The sequence below is a fragment of the Carettochelys insculpta genome, chromosome 11, assembly GCF_033958435.1.
Source record: "Carettochelys insculpta isolate YL-2023 chromosome 11, ASM3395843v1, whole genome shotgun sequence".
Lineage (NCBI taxonomy): Eukaryota > Metazoa > Chordata > Testudines > Carettochelyidae > Carettochelys > Carettochelys insculpta.
In genome coordinates, this window is record NC_134147.1 from 36,890,298 (window position 1) to 36,902,316 (window position 12,019).

At 42.5% G+C, this 12,019-nt stretch overlaps 1 protein-coding gene across 1 annotated transcript in view; it reads right to left on the reverse strand.

Annotated features, from left to right (window-relative positions):
- The window catches only part of LOC142018852 (contactin-6-like), a 199,589-nt gene that overhangs the window by 96,857 nt on the left and 90,713 nt on the right, over positions 1-12,019 (reverse strand). The gene's annotated exons all lie outside the window — the stretch shown is intronic.

Consider the following 12,019-nt stretch of genomic DNA (forward strand, 5'->3'; position numbering starts at 1 on the left):
TCCAAAAACTTTTCAGATAATTGAGAAAATAAAAAAACAATAACAATCCATTTTTCTGTTTCTTTCAAACCTGTAGTAGAAAAAGCATGGTTTTTGCACATTTTTAAATAGATTGGCCTTTCTATATTTGTGGGTGTTTAAGTCTTTGGGTGAATTAGTGTGAGTTTTGTTTTTAGTTCCAGAGGTGGTTAGTTCCATTGTATGTTTCACATGCTCTGTGAGAGAGGTTCATAGATTAGGATCACATGAAATCTGCATGTCTTCAACACAGTGTGACTCTTGGAAGTTTTACCCTTCTGGTGGTATGTGTGTACTGTGGGAAGTCACAATGATGGAGGAAGAGATGATTTCTCAGGTAATTAGGTCAAATCACAAAAAGGTCCTTGAACATCAGGATAGAGATCATGCATTTCTAGCAACAGTGCTGCTGTTGTTTGGATTTAAGAAAACACCTGGGTTCTGTTGGTGGATTCAGCTGTGAGCTGCCTGTACAGAATAGCGTTCTGGTCATTTTGGCTGTTGTTAGGCTTTGGAAAAGGAATAATGTTCAAAGTGATGATCCCTGTGTTGGCCAACTTAAAACTCAGAGACATTCTATAGATGAGAAAGCAGAACTAGAAGTCTGAAGTACTTTCTGACATCCAGGAAGCAAAGGAAGAGGAACCTCATTTTGTCAACCTCTAAGAAGGGTTCTTCCGAAGGTGGGGATCACTTTTGAAAGAGCTGCATCTACACTGCTTTTCTTCTTTCTAAAGAAGAATATAAAATGAAGCTCCAGATACATAAATCTGCACCTCCTTTGCATTTTTGATTTCCCTCATTTGCATGCCTCTTTCGAAAGAAGAATGTCAGTGTAGACCTAGCCACCATGTTTATCCCCAAGATTCCATTGCCCTTTTTCTTTTGTCTTCAGCAACATGAGCAAAATAGGGAGATTAAAGGTCATAGCATCTGATTCCCAAGAAAAGAAGAAATGAGGGGTTCTCAGTAGCGACAGATGGCAAAACAAGGAGCAATGGTCGCAAGTTACATTGTGGGAGGTCAAAGTTGGATGTTAGGAAAACCTAGTTCACTAGAAGGCTGTGGCCACATCAGCTCCTCCTTTCAGAGGGGCTATGGTAATGTGGCACTTTCGGATATGCTAATGAGGCACTACCATGAATATGCATGATCTCATTAACATAACGGCAGCCACACACACTTTGAAACTGCCAGCTTCAAAACACCTACTGCCTGTGTAGCCGGGAGGGGGGGGTGGCTTTTGAAACAGACCCCTGATTTTGAAAGCTCCTTATTCCCAAAACCAGATGAGAATAAGGGGCTTCTGAAATCAGGAGCCATTTTAAACCGCCCGCCCCCCCGGCTACATGGGGGCATGCGTTTTGAAACCAGCACTTTCGAAGCTCACGCAGACACCATTATGCTAATGAGGTGCTGCATATTCATGGAAGCACCTCATTAGATATGCATCACCTCATTAGGATATTTCAAAGTGCCCCCTTATGATAGTTCTTCCAAAAGGAAGGGCTAGTGTGACCACAGCTGGAGCGTGGTGAAGCACTGGAATACATTACCTAGATTCTGTCTAGACTGAAGCGATCAGTTGGCAGAACTTTCCATTGGAAGATAGCTTCCAACAAAACTTCTGTCGACAGATCACAGACAACTGCCAAGATCACAAGAAAGATCTATTTTGTCAACAGTGTCTGGATTGCCCGGCCACATCCAGACAGCCAATCAGGAGCCCAGCAAACAGGGCTGCCCACTGTCCTGGAAGCCCTGTCTGTTGACAAACGGCTCCCCAGAATGTCCACGCTGGCTTTCTGTCCACAGATCTCTGTCGACAGAGGCATTGTGCCTTGTGGGGAGTGGGATAAGATTGTCATAAAAAATGCTGTGTTCTGCCAATTTACTGTTGACAGAACACTTTGGGAATCTGGATGATCTCCAGGTTTTTGTTGACAAATCCCTCTAGTGTAGATATAGCCCTGGAGAGATGGTAGAATCTCCATCTCTAGAGGTTTTTAAGCCCCAACTTGACAAAGTCTTGGCTGGGAGGCTTTAGTTAGGTTTAGTCCTGCTTTGGGTAGGGGGCTGAACTCAATGACGGCCTGAGGTCTCTTCTAGCCCTGTGAGTCTATGAGTCTATTTATTTTTCTATTATTTATTTTAAGAACATGACAATGCACTTGCTTTTTTCTACCATCTACTTATTGACGTCTCATATTTCTCACCCCATATGACTCACTTTTACATCTCACTTCTTTATGCTCCCCACAAAACATTGACTCTCTCTCTCCTAATCCCTTCCTCTTGCTTCACCTATGTTTCTTATTTTTCTCTCTGTCTCAGCCACAGCTGCTCCTTCCTGCTGCCTGGAGTGTGACAGCTGACTGAAGAGCTTTTTTTCTATCATGTTCCAGAAGTGGCAGGAGTAGGTCTGAAATTCTATTTTTAATAAAACACAGTAAATCAAAAGTTTCAAAATCCAACAGCTTAGCTTTTCATAATTAAATGTATAATTCATGAGCAAACAACATTCTTCCAACAGCTTCATTTTCACACATTTTTCCTGCCATCATCAACCCCTTCTTTGAAAACATAATTTGTGTTTTTCAGTGAGGACATCAGTATGGTCTGATAATATATCTGTAAATGTCAGTAGTTTGGTGGAGTTTTACATTATCACGCTATAACATTATATGTGTATAATTAGAAATGACACATCTCTGAGGACTGATCAAGGACACTTTACCTAAGTAGCTAAAGTCTGTTTTACTGCTAGACATTACACTGTTCCCTCTAATAAAATACAAAACAAAAATCTGTTCAGGGGTTATGAGCCATTCCATAGAAGGTAATGGAAAAATATATGTCTGCCATAGAAATCAATAGTGTGGTATTAAAAAAAGATCTACAGCAAGGGTCTTTCTCACTACTAAATGCTTTGTAATTTAAGAAAAAAATAAGACAGAATCCCATTAAATGTCCATGAAATTCTAATGGCTTCATGGTATATAGAGTTTTTCCATAAGGCTGATCTCATAGCCAAATGAATCAGCTTCTCTAACCTTCTCTTTGATTTTGGTCTTCAGCTGACCTCAGCTACCACTCCCCTCTCTAGCTATCGCGTCACACCTCTTTATTGTCTTTGGGCATATCAGTGTCAAAAGCTTATCAGTGTCCCTAACAATAAACTTATTCCCTGAAATAAGAGATTTGTTTTAAGAAATACTATAAATAGTCATAAAGTTACCTAGTCTTTTTTCCAGATGGGATAGAGCCACATAAAAGAGTATTTAGTTACACAGCTAGACCCACATCTAACATACAAAAGATTAACAAACAAGGCAAAGTTACATTATTTATTCTTCCTTTAATGAAATATCTCTAAAATATCCTGTACTATTTTGGGGGGGCAGAGGAAGACACTGTCCAGAATATGCTTTGGCTGTTGAAAAGACTGAGGAATTATATTCTTCAGATAGTGACATTCTTTCCATTTTGGACCAAAGCCTATAGAGTTAATTATGCTGAAGTAAATGGTGTGTGAATTACTGCTGGATAGGTTTAAATTGGAGCAATCCTGTTCAGTTGCACATCGCAAATGTGTTGGTCAGGCAGAAGCCTTGGTCCCAACCATGTTTATGGGGTTTTCTGCAAATTTTTGAAACAACATCATGTGCAATACCAGCTGGACTCATTCCCCGAATACTGTAGGAACTGAGTATAATTTACCGATGGGTCATAAACATATTCTACTAACCTTATGGCAATTTGACACCTGAAGACAATCCTCCGGCTATGTGTGCCTGCAAATAATTACTGAACATGAAATTCAGAGAGGTGTGAAACTTTTAGGATTTACCTAGCAAAAAATCCACAGGAAAATTGGAATGCATATAAAATACGCATGTCACTTTCTCCTCACATTTTTAATGTAACACTGAGGTGTCAGTCTCTCAGGCATGCTTACAAAGTGTAATTATTCTAATTTGATGAAAATATTTTGAATATATTCAACCACTATATAATAAACACTGAGTGAAAATTCCTATTAGAAATTACTGCTGGTTGGTCTTTGCCCAAGGCAACGTGCTTGGATGTCATATGTTAGACAATGATTCTAGCCTTTGAATGACCATGGCCCTGATGTCACAATTGACTTTGTGTAGGCAGATACTTTTGACTTTCAGGACTCCAGTAAATTCAAAGGGTTTCCTATAGTGAGGTGCTGTGGCCTTCTCCCACCCAGAAGTAGCAGAATCCTCATGGAAGCCTTGGTGGGTGGAGCCACAGCATCCCTGCCCTGCCCCCTAGAGAATGACATGCAAAGGAGGAAGTGCCAGAAGTGGGGTGTGGCGCTCACTGAAAGGGCAGTCTCTGAGCCAAACAGGAAGCCCAGGCCAGGCTCCTGAGAACAGGAGCCAAATAGTCCACTCCAGATCGGCAGACTGGCCAGGCCTGTCGACCAGCCACCCTGACCTGACCCTAATGAAGCATCCAGACCTGCCGTTTGCCCACTACCAAGAGGATCTGGGGTGTCTGAGCCTCTGGACCTGCCATTTGCCCACTACCCAGAGAGCCCAGATCTACCTGATCTCCCTGACCTACTGCCAGACTGCTACCTGGAGAGCCTGGATCTATCCAAGCCTCCTGTCCCACTGCAGTCCCACTCTCAGGAATGCCTGGACCTTCCTGAGGCTACAGACCTCCTGTTTGTCTGCCTTCCAGAAGACATTGACCTGCCTGATGCTCTGAACCTGCCATCTGCCACCTACCCAGAGGACATGAACCTGCCCAACTTCACAGATGACCCTGAGTGGGACCCCAAACCAATGGAGGTGGTGGTAGGAAGTGGTTCGGGGCATGCACCACCAGAACCAATGTCAGTGTGCTGTGGCCTGGATCTATACTGACCGGCAACTAGGGAGAGCTGCTGTTAGGGCCACAGGCTGGGGCACAGTGGAGTGGGCGGACCTGTGACTCCCTAACCCTCCCCACAGAGCAGCAACCTTCTCTCTCTCTAGACATCTACTCACTTGTTTGTCAGTTACTGCATGTCCCCTACCCCAGGGCAAGGTGCCTACTTACTGTTTGCTTGCGCCACCCAGTTAAAGCAGAAGTAAACCCCGTAATGACTGCTACCTTGTCGTGAACTGGCATGGCTTCCTGACTGGAGCAAGGTGTTGTGGCCTTCCCTCACCCTGAAGGGGGAGAATCCCCAACACATACCTCTACAGATCCCTGTCAGTGCAAGGGTCTCATCATAAGGTAAAAAGGCCCTAAGCCCATATCCACAAAGAGACTTAGGCAATGGGATGCTGCGCATCATAACACTTGCTTGGTGCCTAGAAAATTACTGGCATCTGCAAAGTTTGTGTTATGGTGTCCAGAGTCTATAAATGTGTAGAGAGAGGTAAGTGCCAGAATGGAGTATATGAAAGCCATATTAGATGTCTGCCTACTTAGCCAAGCCACTACCAGTTGCCAGTGACAAGGGTGTGTCTGAAACCCTGACCCATTCTGGGATTTAGAGACCTATCACTGCCTGGGATCCACAGCTGGGAACCCTCTTGTAGAATCAGGAGCCACAACATTATTTTAAGAAACACATATGATAGTGGTTTATAGCTTAGTAGCTTCAGCACTTCCCTAGAAGGTAAATGAACAGGGTTCTATTCTTCCCTCCAATTGAGTGGGAGAAAGAATTTGAGCAGGTCAGTGTTTTTCAACCAGGATGACACCAAGGTCTTCCAGGGGGTACATCAACTCATCTAGATAGTTGCCTAGTTTTCAACAGGCTACATAAAAACACTTTTAAAGTCAATACAATCTAAAAGTTCATTCAGACAATGACTTGTTTCTATTGCTTCATATGCCTTATGCTGGAATGTAAGTACAATATTTCTATTCCGATTCATTTATTTGATAATAGGATGGTAGAAAGCCAGCAAGATTTCAGTAGTCATCTTCTGTGATATTTTTGCCTGTTTTCATAAGTAAGACATTTTTAAGTGAGGTATACCTTGGTGATATGCAAAACAAGTCTGAATCCTAAAAAAGGTACAGTAATCTGGACAGGTTGAATGGCACTTGTTTCAAGACCTCAGATTACTTTAGGATCATGTTTCTTAATCAGTGGTGTGCATACCCCTAAGGATATGCAAGAGAAGTTTGGAGGTACTATATCTTTTAAAAGGGGGTACTTTATAAAAAAAGGGTTGAGAAACACTGGAATAGGGGATATGCTGCCTGACCTATCTGGCTATTGGCTATTCCGATGGAAAGCTGTCTCTCACTGAAGCTTTCCATTTGGATGAAATATATAAATAGTCATAGAGCCAGAGAGAGTGTCTGAGAAGGCCTGCAGCTTGTGATTAGAGGTCAGAGTAGCCCCACAAATGGGGTGAGGGAGGCAAAGGGGGCAACTGTCCTGCAGTTTGGTAATTCAAAAGGGCCCAGGGCTCCTGGCAGCTACTGCTACTACTGAAGCAGCAGACAGAGCCCTAGGCCCTTTACATCATCACCAGGGTTGCATGTTCTGTGTGGTAGGGTCTGGGTGGCACTGAAGGCTGGATGACTGCGGCCCTGCCCCTGCCTTCTTTGGCCCCACCACTTCTAGCAGCATGGAGCTGCCCCTCACCTGGGTAGGAAAGTCAGGGTACGGTCGTCTGCCCATGTGGTTTCCAAGCCATTTTGTGGATATCAGCTCTGGTATTCTACTACACATGCGCCAGAGCAAAGTCAGCCTCCATTAGTGCTTTAATCTGGAAAAACACCTGTGCTTAACACTACTCCCATGAGTAGGCCCACTAAAATCACAGCAAGAAAGATAAACATGTATTTACGCACAGGGAATTAGAGTCCAGTCACACAAACACTTACTCATATACCCAATTGTAGGCATATGAGTAGTTCCTCTGTTAGCTATAGGACTACACGCATGGTTAAACTCTTCTGTAATAGGTTAAACTCTTCTGTAATAGTCTGAAGGACCAGGTCCTTAGGTTTCATATACTAAGTAAAGTAAAAGAGGGTAATAAACAGCCTTTGTTCCCAGTGCAACAACAAGATAACACAGCTATCTTAAAGAACAGCTCCAACCAACTCACATGACTGTTGTGTATTCATTTGAATCAGTTAACATCTTTTTAGTTTACTTTTGTTGTATGTTATCCATTCATGAATACACTCCTTACTTAATAAGGTCACAACTTCATTTTTAACCTGTGTATATCTAAAGAGGAGAGGAGCAATATAATCAGATAACCTGTTTTTCTCTTTTGTTCTACTTTTTAAAATTGCACCAAATTGCCAGTTAGTAAATGATGTGGTTGACAGTTCTCACAGAGACTGTGATAGCAATAGAATGAAAACACCTCATAACAATCAGCCCTCCTGAATCTTGTTAACCAGTCCAAGTAATTTAGTGGCTGCACCTTGCAGAATGTTGATGAACATCATTAGTAATAAGATGCTGAATCTATTTGGGAGTAGGGTGTGTGAGGTGGGTATATAAATCCACATGAAAGTTCAAGCAGAAAGGAATAAGATACCTTGAATATTGTGGTAGGTGTTATTTATGAGCTTCTTCATTTATAAGGATGAAATTAGTAGTGTATTATTTGCTTCCTTTGAACTTGGCAGAATAAACCCTTCCATGATAAGTTTTTCTTTTGAGGAGGGCTAACAAAAAGGTCATGAAGAGGCATGATATTTTACGTGGTCACATTCATTTTGCTCTGACACTTAATACCTTTATCTATTAGTGTGACTAAAGGGACAGATTAAATCTGAAAGTTTCAGGCATAGCTAGTAGCTAGAAATTTTCAGCTGCACAATTTGAGACACTTTAAGACTATTACTGAAAACTTTGGCCAAATTGTTTAAACTCCACCAAGGGGTATTCAGGATCTCTTGATGAAGATCTTTATCTCTTTTCTGCGTGACTATCTTTCTACCCAAAATATGATTGACCTCCTTTTTATGAAGGTGTCAATTTCTCCTCCTACTGCTGAAGAAATGGAAGATGATAGCCATTATGTATTAAATTGAGGAATGAATAGCTCAGCTGACAATTTTTTTTAACTCATGCATGATAACATTTAGACATTTGAGAAATCAACTTTTAAATTTAGCTTTAATAACATGTAAAGTGCATGAAAAGAAGCATACCTATGGTTACAAAGTTATCTCCATATTGCAAATTCAGAGTGCATTAGCTGCCGTTGGTCTGTTCTCTCTCTCTCTTAGCAAATATGGGACTAGTGGTGAGGCTATTTTCAAAACATTTATTAAGCAGAAGGGCAGATTCTCAGCTGCTGTGAACTTGCACAGTTCTTGCTCTGTGTGTGGGGTGGGGGAGGGAATGTGAGGCCTGTGCAGAGTTTTTGTTCCCCAACCCCAACTCCACTGGTTTCCCAGGAGTGAGAGGAATAATTCCTTCTCTTTGGGTCTGGATCCATCCCTAGGAATACAAATTCTTTTCATCCATCATTTAATGCTTTTATTTCTAGATCCACTAAATATGAAGATACAGAATCCCAGCTGGAATCTGCACCTTCAATCCTCTTCTCCTGCTTTTGCATCCCAATCCTCTCAAAACCGGTCAGGATAGAGGGGTAAGAAGTTCTTCTGTCAATATTATTTGTATGTAAAATAGTTGAAAATATCTTCAGCATTCACAATTGGTTTCTCTTCTGTTCCTACCTAGCTTTAGATCTTCTACGTGGTCTTGGGCTTGAAAGCTGCCATCTTATTTTGTATACTGTGTCACATTCAACAAGGTTGAATTCCTCCAGGCACTTGTTTCTCTTTAATACCTAGAACACTATGGATACGCAGTGCATTCTGCAACCAGTAATAATAAAAGAATAACTATGTAATGGGCCCTTGTTTTATACTTTGCAAGTAGAAATCCAGTTGGTATCACTGGATTGCCATGTATGGTGCATACATGCTCTAAAATTCTATGATACAGAAAAAAGAACATAACTATCCCTAATCTTGATAATCTAGAATTAATGCAAGGACTATGACTACATTTTGATTTCAAAGCCTCCTGATAGCATAGCACTGTGCAAAAGGTCTATGTTAAGTGCTGCTAATTTTTATTACAAGGTTCCTTCTCAGCTACATGATTGATTTGATTATTTCACAATATTAAACCAAATGATTAGCTGAAATCTAATCATGAATTATTTTGAGTGACCTAACTGTCTCAAAAATGAGAGTGGTGGCAAAGTAACAAAGATTTTGCATAAAGTTCAGATGTTAGTCACTGCGATATTTGTGGGAACAACGTTAAGATATCTAAAAAGGATCATTGGTGGCAACTTCAGGCAGCTTTGGGGCAGGGATCCTTAGCTGCGTCTACACGTGCACGCTACTTCGAAGTAGCGGCACCAACTTCGAAATAGCGCCCGTCGCGTCTACACACGTCGGGCGCTATTTCGAAGTTAACTTCGACGTTAGGCGGCGAGACGTCGAAGTCGCTAACCTCATGAGGAGATAGGAATAGCGCCCTACTTCGATGTTCAACGTCGAAGTAGGGACTGTGTAGACGATCCGCGTCCCGCAACGTCGAAATTGCTGGGTCCTCCATGGCGGCCATCAGCTGGGGGGTTGAGAGATGCTCTCTCTCCAGCCCCTGAGGGGCTCTATGGTCACCGTGGGCAGCAGCCCTTAGCCCAGGGCTTCTGGCTGCTTCTGCGGCAGCTGGGGATCTATGCTGCAGGCACAGGGTCTGCAACCAGTTGTCAGCTCTGTGGATCTTGTGGTGTTTAGTGCAACTGTGTCTGGGAGGGGCCCTTTAAGGGAGCGGCTTGCTGTTGAGTCCGCCCTGTGACCCTGTCTGCAGCTGTGCCTGGCATCCCTATTTCGATGTGTGCTACTTTGACATGTAGACGTTCCCTCGCTGCGCCTATTTCGATGTTGGGCTGAGCAACGTCGAAGTTGAACATCGACGTTGCCGGCCCTGGAGGACGTGTAGACGTTATTCATCGAAATAGACTATTTCGATGTTGGCTGCACGTGTAGACGTAGCCCTTGTGTACAGTGTGTAGCACAATCTGGTCCTGGTACATGTCTAGGGCTTCTAGGTACTACTATAATACAAATATGATAATAGTAATAATAATAATAATAATAACCTTATCTTTAGTTCTGAGGCTAATCTTATATTGCAACAAATGGACAGAAAATATTGTCTTCAAGTCATATAGGTAGAAAAATACAGCCTGTAGAAACTAAACTTCTGTTTAAAGAAACAAAGAGCAATTTTTTTTTAACTTTCTCTTTCACACACACATCTTACAAGAATATCCTGCCTGTAAGGATCTCCCTCCTTCTAATTAAGATAACCCTTTTGCCATGGGTTGTGGGCAAAGGTGCAGCCAGGGAAGGCAAGCCGCAGCCCCACTCCTTATGCAACCACCCCTGCCGGGTGGCCGTGCAGCTGGGCTGACATGGCATGGCCCCAGCCTTGAGATCAGGCAGGGAATGTAGGCATTTCCCACAACCTACGCCTTTTGGGTAAAAATTCTACATATATGCAACTTTTCTTTGGCACAGTGTCCAGTCCAAGAAAGTAAACAGCCAATTATTATATAGTTAAATAGTTTCCTTCCCATTGATTTTAAAGAGCCAAATTATGCATGTCTTGCTGACACAGAATTTCCATTGAATTCCAAGGAATCCCTGTCTATGGTCCCCAGGCCTTACTCTTTTTTATGTGTCAGGGGAGAGAGCTTCAATCAAAATACCCTTTCCACAGGCAGAAGTGTTTCACAGCCTTACCGCCGGAGAATAGAATACAATTTATATGTAGCTCACACTGTATTCCTCATCTCCATGGTATATCAGTTTGGAACACATACCAAGTCAATGGCTCACAGAAGGAGAGAAACTCAATTTCTGTTCTCTGGAGGCTTGGTACTTTATATAACATTTTTGTTTTCATGCCCATTGGTCTGCAGCTCACATTTCCAACCAATAAAACACCATGCAACAGGCTTTGTTCATGACTGTCCTTCTGTCAGTTCAATTAACCTAGGATCAATTCACCTTTAACTATTGGTTTCCATTATGAATGTCTTCCCTGGCTTTATGTCACTATAATGTTTTTTACTTGATGACACAAGAGGAGCCTGCAAGTCTGAGGATGGTTAATTGTCCTATCCGTCCCATTGATCCATCTCAGGGGACTCCCTTTGGAGCTTTCTTTGCTTTTAAGGACTGGGTTTCAGTTAATCTCCCTGATTATATACCTTTTCATAGTGCTGTAAGCATTGCATTAACTGACATTTCATCTCTCTGTAAGATTTTCTGGGCTTAAGCTGATTGATGGACTTCTTTCCCCCTCTGATAAACTCTTTCTCTTTGCAGATCACTATTTACCTTCTCCCCTCGAGAATTTGTCTTATGACTCTGTTTCTTTAATAAGAATTGAGAAAAATGTCGGTGAGTCAGAGAGAGAGAGGTGAGTGCTAGCACTCAGTAAACTATTTTAACCTCCCAAATGTGTGTGGTTGCTCCCCGTGGAGGACAGAAAAGATGAATGAGTAGTTATTTCTTTCTGTTTCACATGCTGATTTGACCATTGTGCTATTTGTATTTCTTCATGTTACTCTTTTTAAATGACATGTTCCATAATCTTTCACAAGAAAACAGGCGGCTTTTTGGTCAACATTACAAAACTATGAGGTTGTGAACATTTGGTGGTTCATGGCAGGTGAGCTGATAGCCGCACTGGGCAAGCTGGGGGTGTGTGGATCCGTCCTCACCAGAAGGGGTGGAGCTTCTGGTAGAAGGGGTGGGGCCAGGGCAGCCAGCCTTCTATGCCTTCCAGACCTCACTGTGACCTCCCCAAACCTCAGTACATCCTGGAGTGCACAACATGGGAATCTGGTGTCAATTCAAAGGGCCCAGAGCTCTGGGTGTTGCTGCAATGGCCAGGAGCCCTGGGCCCTTTGAATCACTGGGTCCCAGGGCAGTTGCTCCTTTGCCCCTTACCTCT